Source organism: Hyperoodon ampullatus, assembly GCF_949752795.1.
Source record: "Hyperoodon ampullatus genome assembly, chromosome: 15".
NCBI lineage: Eukaryota > Metazoa > Chordata > Mammalia > Artiodactyla > Ziphiidae > Hyperoodon > Hyperoodon ampullatus.
Genome location: NC_136928.1, coordinates 35375906 through 35390934, shown reverse-complemented (window position 1 = coordinate 35390934; position 15029 = coordinate 35375906). Strand labels below are relative to the sequence as shown.

The window sequence follows — 15029 nt, the reverse complement described above, 5'->3', positions numbered from 1 at the left end:
CCCTAACATTCTGTAATTCTAATTATACTCAATGGTATGAATTAGCAATGTTTGTTATGAAACTTGAAATGTCTTTAACCATTTAGGTGAGATTTTGAGCTAAATCTTATGATTCTTAGTGCATTAGTCCATTTTTATTTCATCTGCCATTTGTCAGAATAATTAATAGTTCACTACTGCACTGTCCGAAGTCAGTGGATACATGGAGAAAATTGCATTTTATCCATATATGCATTAATTTATATGGCCTCACCTGTGAGGTATGCTAGGAAGTGAGGGAGTTCAGAGCATGCCATCCCCAAAATATGTTGCTCTGGCATATTAACTATTTTAAGTTAAAGGCACTTGAAAAACAACAGAAGGAAAACACTCTGACTTTTCCTTCTTTTCTTTAAAAGCAGGAGATGAAATTACTATATGAATTTCTTCCTATACCAGAAGGAATGTAACATTCTTATCAAGACCTAGAAATTAAGACTGAGAGACTTCTATACAAACAGTCCTTGTTAAAATAATTATCTACCTTTAGCCCCCCACATAGTCATTTTTCCGTATTTGCCTCTCTTTGTTCACTAATATAAAAGCAAGCAGGTTTTGCCATTTCTTTGGGTCTTCATTCTTTATAAAGGCTCCCATGTTATGTAATACGTGTATTAAATAAATTGGTATGCTTTTCTCCTGTTGATCTGTCTTATATCAATTTAATTCTCAGCCAGCCAAAAAAGAACGTTAAGAGGGTAAAGGTAAAAGTTTGCCTCCCATACGGAACTTAACACTTGGTTACAGAGAAATGAAAGAATTGGCAACAGATGGAACCAGAGCTGAGTGAACTTAGCAGCAGCTGAAGTGATCCCAAGGGGCTGTAGGCAGCGATTATGGAGGGCCTAGCCAACTTGGTTGAACTCCTGTAGGCATAGTTATCAAAGGGGTCTAATGCTATGATCTAGGGACTCTGGACTAAGAGTCTTTGAGCTTAGAAAGTCAAAACTGGAATTCCCTGGCAGTCCAGTGGTTAGGACTCTGTGCTTCCACTGCAGGGGGCACAGGTTCAATACCCTGTCAGGGAACTAAGATCCCACATGCCACACGGTGAGGCCAAAAAAAAAAAAGTCAAAACTATTAGCCAGATAGGGCTTTGCATTGACCTTAGAATAAAAACCAAAAATGTGTTGCTGCCTGCTTCCCAGCCTTTCTTATTCCTCCCCTCCTACAACTTCTTGTAACAGGAGGTACATGATCAATGCCGACTTTTAGAAGAATCCTCTGGCAGCTGCTGGGGAAAGCCTGGAAATGAGAATAGTTAGGGTCCACTGGGATAACTTAAATAATAAGGAATCATTTAATGAATGTCTGAAGTAGAGTGACAGTGGGAATGAAGAAATGATGGATTCCAGGATGAATAAAATATTATTCACCCAATGAAACACTATATAGCAATGAAAATAAACTATGGCTACATAAGACAACATGGTTGAATGTCCCAAACATGCTGTTGAGCAAAATAAGCAGGACACATAAGGATATAAACAGTATGATTCTTTTTATAAGAAGTTCAAGATAAGAAAAAACCAAACTATGTTGTTTAAGAATGCTTATGGACATTTAATAAAGAAAGAAAGACATTTACTAAAGAAAAAATTATAACAAGCCAAGATAGTAGTTACCACCAGAGGGAAGAGAGCCATACAGGGGCTGCTGGTCTACTTTTCTGTATGTATTGTATGCATGTTATATCACGATTTAAAACAAGGTTTAAAAAAGTATGAACCCTACAGAAACAGTTGAGATAGAATTGGAATTTATATATGGAAGGTAAGGAGGGGACTTGGTTCTGTTACTCACTAGTGGTGTGACCTTGAACAGTTATTTAACCTCTCTAAGCCTTGATTCCTACTAAGGGAGCTAACAGGACTGCTACTAACATTAAAGTTATCTTCTGTCTTTGAGGAGTCACCCTCTCTGGTTGGTCTGGGTAAATCTCCCTCAAATTACTGAGTTTATTTTTTTATTTTATTTTATTTTATTTTTTTGGTACGCGGGCCTCTCACTGTTGTGGCCTCTCCTGTTGCAGAGCACAAGCTCCGGGCGCTCAGGCCCAGCGGCCATGGCTCACGGGCCCAGCCGCCCTGCGGCATGTGGGATCCTCCCGGACCGGGGCACGAACCCGTGTCCCCTGCATTGGCAGGCGGACTCTCAACCACTGCGCCACCAGGGAAGCCCCTGAGTTTATTAAATGCATTGTGATTTCCTATGCCCTATAATGGATAGGAGTTCCTCAGCACCTTTACAGGTCAGCTGGCTGTTTCCAGCAGATGGAGGATATTAAGCCGTCTGCTCTTATAGTCCTGTTCTCAAACTTAGACATGTATCACAATCTCCTGGAGGTCTTATTAAAACACAGCTTCTGGGCTTCCCTGGTGGTGCAGTGGTTGAGAGTCCACCTGCCGATGCAGGGGACACGGGTTCGTGCCCCGGTCCGGGAAGATCCCACATGCCGCGGAGCGGCTGGGCCCGTGAGGCATGGCCGCTGAGCCTGCGCATCCGGAGCCACAGCAGTGAGAGGCCCACGTACTGCAAAAAAACCAAAAAAAACAAAAAACACAGCTTCCTGGGTCTCATAGGCCTGTAGTGAGGCCCGAGAATTTGCATTTCTAACAAGTGCTAATAAGTTCCCAGATGATGTCATTACTACAAGTCCAGGGACAACCTTTTGAGAACCACTACTCTAGTATTCTATACTTTATTCGCAGGCTCTCCAAATACAAGGGAGAGAAACACTTTACTCAGACACTAGGAAGGAGGATGATTCCGTCCACTTGTGCAGCACTATTTTTCCCAAAGGGAGTTGGCTTTCCACAGTTACAGTCCTCATATGTACCCTCTCCTATGGACATCCTCAGAAACACACATTATCAACAAGGGCTTGCTGCTCCAGTAAGAAATTAGGGGGAGGAAAGGAAGAAAGGGGCAGGGGGTCAGGAACATATGTTCAAGTCATCTCACTCCTGTGAGAATTGAAGGAGATAAAAAAGCATAGCACCTAGGACATTAAGAGCACTCAATAAGTGTTAGCTGTTATTGTTATGACTTTAACTTTTTTCAGGTGGATGTTTGCAAAGATGGCTGCATCATAAGAGTATATAGGATGAGCAGGTTTATCAGGAAGGTGATTAACTTCATCACCAACATTTTAATATCTGTATTTTCATGTTTATAAATTTAATATCATGGCTCTAAGGTTAAAATTGAGGAATTTTATAAAACAGAGTTAACAAGTTATATGAGAGACAGAGGAGACAGCAGAAAGTTTCTGGAGCTTCCTTTGGGAAATGAAGATGTGGCTGGGTTTGAGACCTAACTAGTTAGAAGGCATCCCAAATGCCAGCAGCTGGCTGGCTCATGGAAACTAGGATTTAAGAGCAGGCAGTAAGCACATGTTAAACTTGTGATGTGCTTTGGCAGAAAGTCTTGACAAACCTCTCTCATTCTTTAAACACATGGTTCCAGAGTTTCTAAACAAAGCTCAGTCTGAACGTTGACTTTGCCTTCCATGGGTAGGGTGGGTGAGTGAGCAGATTTTGCAATACCTTATTAAAGATGTCAGGGTTTTGCCCTCTGCAAGAAACAAGTGTTCTTTTCAGGCAGGAGTTTTTTGGCACATTCCTATACTTTAATATTTGTATCTCAGCTATCCACTCCAATATTATTTCTATGCTTTACATGCTTTCAAATTACACTGAGACATTTACATAGGTTCTATGAATTATACAGATCCCATTAAAGTAAAAAACAACACTATATAATTTTTAAAGATAGCAATAAATTTAACTGATAATACAAACATTTGTAAAATTTTAGCAACCATTTTGTAGTTTATTTTTTAAGGTTAAATTATGAAACTATAACTAGAAAAGCCACATAGTTGATATTCTTAAAAGTGAAATACAATTATTAAACTGATTCCGCATGATTCAGTTAAATTCAATTCAACACTTATTTGACTGGTAGATGCAGGGGACACAGAGGTGAATAAATGATGAGGTCTTTGTCCTTAAAGAGTTCATGGTTTTTTTGACCATGTGTTTGATTATTTCTTTCCATGTCTCTTTCCCCCAATTGAATATGACTGTCTAGTCCCTAGAGGAGGAAGTGACTGACTGCCAGACAGTCTGAACTTGGAGCTGTCACTGCAGAAGTGAAGTTTGAGTTGGCATTTGAAGGATACTAAGAATTGGGGTTGGGAAGCGGGGAGAGAAGTGCAGGACATTCTAAACGGGATAACAAGTGCAAAAGCACTGATGTGGGAAATAATTTGTTGAGACTGACAAGCACCTCTGTGTGGCTGCAGCTCCTGTGCTCATTTTAAGAGGTGTGCAAATGAAGGTAAAAATTTAGGGGGGCCAGATGGTGAAAGGTTCTTTTTCTGTTCTAAGGAGTTTTGATTTTACCTGTAGGTGACTGGGAACCATGGAAGCTTCGTAAGCAGCAGAGTTAGATCAGGTTTGTGTCCTGGCAACAACTGTAGGGTAAACAGGAAAGAGAGTGAACCATAGTGAACTATCTGGACAAAAAGTCACGTTAGGATTAGGTCACAACAGCCCTCAGGAAGCAGAATGCTGTCTACTGTTGTTTCCAAATGTTTGATTTGACAGTAACCTTAAACTATTTTTAACTGTTATATTATACAAAATGGAACAATTGTTCAAAATGACTTAAAACTGAAGGCCCTATCCATTGGCCTAAAGTTCAAAATAAAAGTGTAAAATCGAGGATATCAAAGGATTTCAGAAACACACACACACACACATTAGATATGAAGTTCAGGGGTAAAGATAGGTGTATTTCTTTGGTGGTCAGTAAAATCATTTTCAGCAGTTTAATAAATAACATAAGATTAAAATTTGAACCATCTTTGTGTGAGGGCAGAGGAGGTATGATTGCTGGTATATGCAGTGGAACAATTACATATTTTATTAAAGAAAGTCGAAAAAAGAGTTGGGGTTTGTGAATCAATCAGTTTGATCTTTAAAAGGAAAAATATGGGAAATGATATTAACAGTTACATATAAAAGATGTCAATCTACAAAGCACACAAAAGTGGTTAGAATAATAATTTTATACAATAAACAGTCATAGGAGATGCTAACAAAGTACTGGGCAATATGTCACTCGATAAAGGAAAATATATGTTTGACTACACAAAGGTTAAAAATTGACATAAACCACCAATATAATAAAAATCTGAAAGCTAAACCAAACTGGGCAAATATTTGTGATAAATATTGCAGTATGGAAAGCACATATATACCCATAAGAAAACTTTAAGGTTCTAATAAATGAATTGGCAAGATAAATTAATTTTTTTAATTACAAAAGGAATGACTTAGAAACATTTGAAAAAAAGTCAGCCTCACTAATAAAGAAATGCTGATTAATAGATTTAACTTTTTTTTGCCTATTAGCTGCTAAGCTTTTTCCCCCACTTTGTTTTGTTTTTTTAAAGTGCACACCCAGTATTGTGAAGACTACTGTATTGCGAAAGGGGCATGCTCTTCCTTGCTAGTGTGTGACATTTGGCATTATATATTAAAATGCCTGTAACTTTTGATTTAGCATATACATTTTGGGGACACCTTGTTAAGTGGAAATACATGTTTTATTTAGCTTGTTGTTGTTCAAGTATCAGGAGTCCTGTTCAAGCTCCATAGGACAATGTGGGGTTTAGTGTTAGAACCCATGGGACCTGGAAAGCACCTGGAACCAAAGAAATTCTAGGGATTGGCTGCTCTCTCTCATCACTCTCTCATGGTATCTCAGATACTCTCTGCAAGTCTGTGCCCTCTCCCCTTTCTGCTAACTGGCTGCTTCGGCTCATCCATAGTTTGTGACTTTACACATATTCAGTGCAGGTTAGCAAGGGATTCTGTTCATCATCACTCAGGAATCCAGGCTGATGGAGACTCCTCATTAGTGTGCTTCTTTGATAACTGTGGCAGAGGGAAGGAAACATGGAGAACTGTGTAGGGGCACTTAGAACATCTGCCCAGAACTGATATGTATTACTGGTGCTCACATTTCACTGGCCAAAGCAAGGCACATGGCCACAACCAACTCCAAAGTGGGCTAGAAGAGCAATCCTACCAATATCCAGGAAGAGAGCTGAAATATCTGTGAACAGTCCTTATGATATCTTCATCATCACGTTTGCATGCTCACTTAAACTTCTCATAAATGAAGATTAAACTGAAAATTATGGTCCTGCATTTTTTTTTTAATTTTTAAAAATTAAGACATGTCAGCACATTTACTGACATAAAATTGTACAAATGAGCACAAATCCACAACACACATACATCATGCTCAGTTAAAAACCAGTTAAATGTTCAGATGCATCAGTTTGGCAAATTCTCTGTTGAGGCAAAATTATATTGTAGCCAATTATGCAACAAAAACAACAGACTAACAAGTAAGTGTGGTGTCATAATACTGTAGCCTATTATAAGTATTTTAAGCAATCCTTGTAACTTTTAGTTCTTTCTTCTCTAACCTTTATATTTAAGAAAATTAGTTCTACTAATAGACATGCTTAATGGCTTAACCTTGAAATTAAATTTTTGAAAATCTACTACTCCTTTCTTAGGCTTCTGAGTCAGCTTAATTTAAAAGTACCCTGAAATTACTACTTGCAAATATTTATCTTACTCCTGCATAGCTAAAATAAATAGAGAAATAAATTAAATGCTAATGATAATAAAAGATAGGAACTGTCATCATAACTCTTCTTTAAATTTATTTATTTATTTATTTATTTATTTATTTATTTATTTATTTATCTGCACCGGGTCTTAGTTGGGACCTTTTAGTTGCAGAAAGATCCCACATGCTGCAACTAAAAAAGGATCCTGCATGCCATAACGCTTGATTTTAAAATTTTAGTGTGTTCAACAAAGTAGCATCCTTCCTCTACTCCTTAATAAGCAAATGTTATATAGTTAAATTAAAAAACAAATCTATACTAACAAATACATTTGTCTAATTTACATATTGAAATTCTCTGTAAAATTTCATTTGGAAAAAAGTTCCAATGCTAAAATTAATTTTTTTTTTTTTTTTTTTTTTTTTTTTAGTACGTGGGCCTCTCACTGTTGTGGCCTCTCCCGTTGCGGAGCACAGGCTCCAGACGCGCAGGCTTAGCGGCCATGGCTCACGGGCCCAGCTGCTCCACGGCCTGTGGGATCTTCCCGGACCGGGGCACAAACCCATGTCCCCTGCATCGGCAGACGGACTCTCAACCACTGCGCCACCAGGGAAACCCTAAAATTAATTTTGAGAACTACTTCTGTAGATCACTTTCTTTGTCATGAATCCATTTGGTATTTATCTGACTTTTAGATCTCTTTTATTTTGAAAAATCTTCTAAAAATGCAAATGTGGTCTTTTGTGTCTCATGACTTTCAGACTTTCTTCAATCTCTCCTTTGTTAGCCATCCTAGCAAGACTCCCTAGTTAACAAAATACCAGAATTTTAAAAGCATTTAAAAGCATTATATATACAATATACTGCATATTTGTAAAAAATTTTTTTCCATAAACCTAGAGAATGAGGCAAGAATTTATTTTCTACAATCCCATGCATGCTTATTACTTGGCTAACAAAATTAAGCCCTCCTGACCTTATATCATTGCTCCTTCTCAACCCCTCAGCTTCGGTTTTATTGAATAAAACATGGTGAAAGAGTCTTTTTGTTTTTCTTAGAATTTTCAAAAGATATAAATATTAGCATGACCCAAATGTTTCAATCAAACCAGTTACTGCTCTTGTGGTCTCATCTATATATTGGTTGTACATTGGCTTTATCAGTCACATCCATCTTTAGCCAGCAACAATTTAAAAATTCAGTAGAGGGCTTCCCTGGTGGCGCAGTGGTTGAGAGTCTGCCTGCCGATGCAGGGGACATGGGTTCATGCCCCGGTCCGGGAGGATCCCACATGCCGTGGAGCGGCTGGGCCCGTGAGCCATGGCCGCTGAGCCTGCACGTCCGGAGCCTCTGCTCTGCAGCGGGAGAGGACACAACGGTGAGAGGCCCGCGTACCGCAAAAAAAAAAAATTCAGTAGAATGATCATGGTTTCTATGATAAACTCTTTGAGAAAGTGAGCTGAGTTTACCATTTCTAGTCAGATCATTTCAGTTGCATAAAACAGGTAATTCAACTTAAAATGGCTTAAATAAATAAAAAGGAATTTATTGGCTTACATAATTGAAAAGTCCATGTGTAGACAGGAGAAGGAGGGTCTCATTTTAAAGATTCAAACTCTGTCACCAAGATCTAGTTACTCTGCATCCTTCACTCTGTCTTCCCCTGTGTTGTCTTCACTCTCAGGTTCCATGTGGTAGTCCCCAGAAACTTCAGGCACATATTCACTCAGATTCAAATTTATGGAAGAGGCATTGTCTCTTCCCTGTTGTTCCTTAACGAGTCCCAGGATCCACTTTGATTGGACCATTTTATTCACATGTCCTTGGCCAAGGGATACTAGGGTCTGTATCAGGAATTCTTTGGGCTGCAAGTAACAGAAAAATCTAACAGTAGTTTAAACAATGTAGACATTTATGATCTCATTTAACAAGAAAATTGAAGGTAAGCAGTTCAAAGGCTAGTGCCATTTATTGAAGTTCATCCTTTTTCGGTCATCTATAATACTCATCTGGCATAAATCAAGTTACTGTATATGTATGGATCAGTTTTTTGACTCTATTCTGCTTCCACTGGTCAATTTTTTATCACTGGGCCATTGTCAATATGTTTTACTTAATATATATTTATAAGAAGTCTTGATATGTGATACAGCAAATCTTCCCCAGTTCTTCTTGAGGAGTATCTTGGCTATTTTTGGGTCTTGGATTTTCCATATAAATTCTGTCAAGCTTGGCAATTTAAAGAAATCCATCTAAGATTTCAATCAAAATTAATTTGGATAGATCAATTTTGAAAGACGTGTCTTCTTTACAATATTGTCTTTCTAGCCAAAAGTGTGATTATATTTCACAATATATATATTTTAAAGATTTTTTTTCTTTTGATGTGGACCATTTTTAGTCTTCATTGAATTTGTTACTTCTGTTTTTTTTTTTTTTTTTTTTCAGTACGCAGGCCTCTAACTGTTGTGGCCTCTCCCGTTGCGGAGCACAGGCTCTGGACGTGCAGGCTCAGTGGCCATGACTCACGGGCCTAGCCGCTCCGCGGCATATGGGATCTTCCCGGACCAGGGCACAAACCCGTGTCCCCTGCATCGGCAGGCGGACTCTCAACCACTGCACCACCAGGGAAGCCCTGGATTTATTTCTTATCATTTTATTTCACACTTTTCTTTTTAAAAGTTAAAACACATCTTTTTACTTTAAAAAATCTGTTCTTTTCTCTTGCTGCTATCTACTGCATTAAATAAAATTTAGTTACCTCACTCTCTATTGTATTTTGGAATAGTACATTCTACATATATTCGTTAGTTATATCCTTAATATAAACATTTAGAGTCTGGAATTGCTAAATATATCTACCTTGATCATGAATAAAACAAGGGCTTAGAATAGTTCTCCTATGTTCACTCTACCCCATTGTTCATGTTATTACCATTAGTATTTTGGTTTCATCTTATTTTTGTACTCCCTGATGAGTCATTATTATTATCATTGTTTTATATGAATAATACCCGTTTAGATCTTCCTCATATATTTACCTGCTCCCATTGCCCACTGCTACTGTTTTCTTTTGAGAAGCGGTCTCTCATTCCTTCCTTATGGTATGATTTATTTAATTATGAAGTATATCCTTTAGTAGGGATTCTCAATTTTTGGTCTCTCAAGTTATAGTTTAGCTGGGTATAAAATTTTAGGCTGACATTTATTTGCTCTTGTTACTTGGAATATATTATGCCATTGTCTTCTGACTTATATTGTTACAACTGAGAAGTCAATTTCAATCTAATTTTATTCTATTGGTGTGGTGAGTTCAAGGATTTCTAGAGCTCAAGGAAAAGACAGAACAATGAGATGGCAGTATTGCATAATAATGATTATTAGGTGGCACTTGGACAGAACTGCATGAAAGGAAAAGTCACTCACAGCAAGAGATTCTTCCAGAGAGAGCAGCATGGGGCCACCACTCAGAAGAGGAAAAGGGCAATGGAACTCCCAAGGAGAGGGGAATCAGAGAGGGGGCTATATGTCTAGGATATGTCACTCAGTGGTAAGGTGGTGAATCTCTGGGTCAGAGATCTCTGAAGGGCAGCCCAGTTTGGGGTCTTCTATAGCTACAAGGTTAGTCTTATCTATAGCTAGAAGAGTTTGGGTACAGTTTTGTGGGATATGTCAAATAGGTAGTATCTAAGTGGCTAGAAATCTGCTTATTTGGGCTATGATTAAAACAATTGGATGTATAAACATTTGACTTTGGTGCTGGTGGGTTTTGATCTAATGGTCCTAGCCTGCTGTGAATAAGTAAACAACATAGGAACCAATAAACAGAGGCCATCTTTAACCTATTTATTTAATAATTGGGCAGTCTATCTTTTCTCTCTGGATGTTTTTAAAATCTCCTCTTTATCTTTATCTAGGTGTACTTTTTTTTTTTCTGTCCTCTTGCCACTATGTCTTGAATGTCCCAAGAATGTTCCCAACTAAAAGTTTTTGCAAGTCCTAGAACTGCAGCTCAGAAAGCAATTCCTCCAGATATATTTTTGGCTTGCTTCCCCAACTGGTTCAAGTCTCTGCTCAATTACTTTCTGAGAGAGGTCTTCCCTGACCCCAATGTTAAACTTTCTTCCCTTACTGTTTATTTTTCTTCATAGAACCTTTTATATACTACTTGACATTTTCTTAAATATTTATTTGTTCATCAGCTGCCTCCCTCTCCCAAGAATATACACCCACAAGGGCACAGACTCAGTTTTATTCACTGCTGTATCCCTAGTACCTAGAATAGTATCTAGAACACTAGGTTCTTCATAAGTATTTGTTGACTTAATGAATTAATAGCCTTTCCTCTGTGCTTTATTCTTTCCTTTTTAGGAAGATGAATTCTTTTCTGTGTATCTATGGGCCAAATATGGCTGCCCCAGAATGATACCCTTTTTCCCCAAGTGACCAATACAAAATGACCAGCATTTCTGAGTTCTAATTCTAAATTCCTAGGAGAGAAAGTCTGACCAGTACAAACTGGGTCAGTAGTCTCTCCTTGGTTAAAGTAGGTATGGCTAGGTGGTGGGTCACAAAGTGCACGTGGCCACAGAGGTCTCACCCCAATGGAGTAGAAGCTTTTAGAAAAGGGAGGATCTGGGCAAGCAGGTACTCAAGAATTGTCTCATATTTGCTGTAAGGGCAAACAGAGTTAAGTTGAAAGTCACCATAGAAATGCAAGCAATTACAGTGTTCACTGATAGGTAAAACATCACACAGAGACAATAAGGTAAAATTATTTGTTGATTCAAGATCATTCTTAGCATTGGTTTACATAGTGACAGTGATATTTAAACTGTTTGATTTCTCTTGCTTTATCTTCTTCTTACTTAATCCATTGCCTGGACTCCTAAAGTCTTAAATTCTTGGCCCTGCCCCAGCCTTCCCTCTCTTGAGCCTTGAGTAATCTTTAAAACTTACTGTTAATTTTTCCTTTCTTGCTAAGTGATGGTAAGATTGCTTGTCATTTTGTTTCTTAAGAAAAATTGCCTAATATTTGCTTTTGTTAGGAAATATGCCACATTATGGTATGGAAGCTTATAAATTTGTATTTTTAAGGTATTAAAAAACAGATACATATTTTAAATTATTATGATAAAAATAATACATGTATAAGTTAAAAATTCAAACAGATGAGCAGAAAAATAAAAGAGAAAAATACAGCCCAACTATTGTCCACAACCTAGTTCTACTTCCTAGAGCACTTTTTTGACCAGGACCCAAGTAGGAAATACATTTTACACACACACACACACACACATCTGATAAAAGTTTCACCAATTTTACTTCATCATACTTTTTCTTCATCTTATCCCTTCTAATGTAGATTGTAACCCACTAACTTGATTTCAGTCTCACAGTTTGAAAAACACTGCCCTAAAGGTAGCTACATCAAATTGTTTTTAGTACTTCTGATAGTTACCTACATACTTGAAAATAATACACACATACTGCCACATTTTGGTTCAACTCCTGACATTTTTAAAATTGCCTCCACACTTTGAAAAAGAACAATAAGAATTTGGCTTAATTACATTAGCCTCCATTTTTCTTCCCCTAGTCTCTTCTATGCAATTTTTATTATAATACATGAAGTTCTACTTGTTACTTAATTGCTTTAAATATACTTAAACCTCTATTTCTTGATCTACCATTAGAAAGTGTCCATCCACACTTTAGAAAATGTCTCTCGACTCCTCCATTATGTAAGGTTAATACATTTGCATCCTTTCACTTCCCTCCATTTCCCAACTTCATTAGCTGTACCAGTACTTTTACACAGTCAATACTTATAATATTTACTCTGTTAGAATAATTGACTTTTGCATTTTGTCTTTAAATTTATTTTGAAAAGTGATTTTTTTCAGTATTACAATTTAGTAAGTCTTATTCACTGCTGAATAGTATAAATGAACTTGTAAAAGAGAAATGTAAACCATGTTACTAAATCTATGCTTTTTGAAGGAACATGTTCTAGGTGTCAATGTCAAATGGATTCTCTTTTTTCATATGTCCATTGATTACTCATAATAATGACACATATTTGTTTCATCTTTGGACCATGGGTTATACAATTTTTTTGCCTTTACTAAAGATTCTAATTGTCTTTTCTTGGTTGATGACAGGAGAAGCATATGTCACCCTACAATTAAGATTATTAAGGTTTTTTTTTCTGTTTGCTTTTTTTTTTTTTTTGCAGTATGCGGGCCTCTCACTGTTGTGGCCTCTCCCATTGCAGAGCACAGGCTCCGGACGCGCAGGCTCAGCGGCCATGGCTCACGGGCCCAGCCACTCTGCGGCATGTGGGATCTTCCCAGACCGGGGCACGAACCCGTGTCCCCTGCATCAGCAGGCGGACTCTCAACCACTGTGCCACCAGGGAAGCCCCTATTAAGGTTTTTAATCATGCTATTTCATAAAAATGAATCTACTTTTTTCTTAAAGATGTTCTTCTGATATCCTTGTAACTTTCCGTTATTATTACTATTGATCACCTTGAATGTCTAAATATTTGTGCTGAAATATCTTTTTATTGCATTCCTAGAGCAGATTCTATTACTGGCTTTCCATGTTTCCTTCTTGAGTACTCTTTTCATTTTACTAGAACATTTACTTAAGCTTTTTTTTTTTTCCTGAAAAGGTACATAAGTCAAAAAAAGTGAAAAATTCCCTAATTTGCTCTCATCCTTGAATGCTTTGTCTGTCTATAGAATTCTAGGTCCAGAATTAATTTTCTCTCAGAACTGTGAAGTTCTACTGCCTTCTTATAATCAGTGTTGCTAAGATAAATCGCAAACTTCAATCTGTTTCAACCTCCCTATCACTCCTGTAAAGGTAATTGATAACTTCTATTTGGCTGACTCTGTCTCTTCTGTGCTGTTTAATTAAACTCTCATAACTGGCCATTTCTGATACTCTCTTCCCTGGGCTCTATACCGCAAACTATGCTGGTTTTCTTAAATAACTGGCTACTCTTCCTCATTCTCCTTCACATGTTTTTCCTTTTTCTATGTGACCTCTAAATGTTGGAGTTCCTGTACCCTCTTTTCTATTCTCTATGCCTTCTCCCTATATCAGTCCTCGTGCTTTAAAAACTATCTGTTGACAATGCCTAAATTTATATTGGTAGGCTAGACTTCTTTTTGAGCTCCAGATTCACATCTTTAAACATCTGCTTAACATCCTCTTGCATGTCTCCTAGGTATTTCAAGCTGAACATGACCAAAATGAATTTTTCTCTCTACATCTGGATTCCCTCAGCCTTGACCATCTAGTGACTGGTGATATGATGAACTGCCGCCCTTGACTCTTCCCTTTTAATTCACTCCTCATGACTCCTCCCTCCTCATCTGATTCTCCCTTCATCCAGTTCATCACCAATTCCTGTTATTTCTACCTTCAAAATATAGCACTATAGTCTATAAAAAATGTAAATCAGATCCTGTCAGTTCCCTGCTTTAAATGAAGGATAGGATAAAATCCAAAACCTATACAGCCAGCCCTGCAGGTCCGATTCCTTCCTAATTCTACAGACTCACCTCTTGCCTCTTGCCACTCTTCACTCACTTATTTCCTCCCTCCAGCTTCCTGTCATCTCCTAGAACACACAGTGCTCTTTCTATCTCAGAGCCTCTATAATTGCTATTCTATCTATCTGGCGTATTTCTCCTCAGGTCTTTATATGGCTGACTCCTTTTTATCCTTCAGGTTTTGGCTTAAATGTTCAGAGCCTCCATGTTAACCCACACATGGCTTCTAAGTGAATTAGGAAAAGGTACCCTTCTGGAGAGCACCATGTGGGTTGGATTAGCCCCCACAGGCAGTAGCGTAAGTGCCACCTCTCAGAGGGCTTTTCTTGACCACCTTACTATATTAATGCTCCCTCGTATTCTGGATCACAGCACTCTGTTTATTTCCTTCATAGCTTTTCATTCAACCCGCAATATTTAACTAATTGTTATTTTATTTACTTGTTTATAGTTTGTCACCCCCACTTAGGTCAGGAACTTCTCTATCAACTTCACTACCATAAACCCATGGCCTACTAGTGCCTGGTTCATGTAGGTGTTCAATGAATATTTGTTGAATGAATAAATGAATGAAACTGGGCTCTGAAATTTCTATGAATGTGAAAAATAAAATGGTTTAAGTCATCCAGTTCTGTTTTTCATAAACACATTTCATCTGAAAACTAATTTTCATTCACATTTTATTTTACTATTTAATTATTTCCACCCCTTGAATTTTTCTGTTTCCTGAAACCTTTTTTTCAAACATCATAGGATTTGAGTG

General features: G+C 37.7%; 1 protein-coding gene across 1 annotated transcript in view; it reads right to left on the bottom strand.

The window, feature by feature from the left end:
* Positions 1 to 15029, bottom strand: part of LOC307064263 (uncharacterized protein) — a 105419-nt gene that overhangs the window by 76246 nt on the left and 14144 nt on the right. The window contains exon 4 of the mRNA XM_079720741.1: positions 4449 to 4519. The gene's annotated coding sequence lies outside the window, so the exon portion shown is untranslated. The remainder of the gene's footprint in view (positions 1 to 4448; positions 4520 to 15029) is intronic.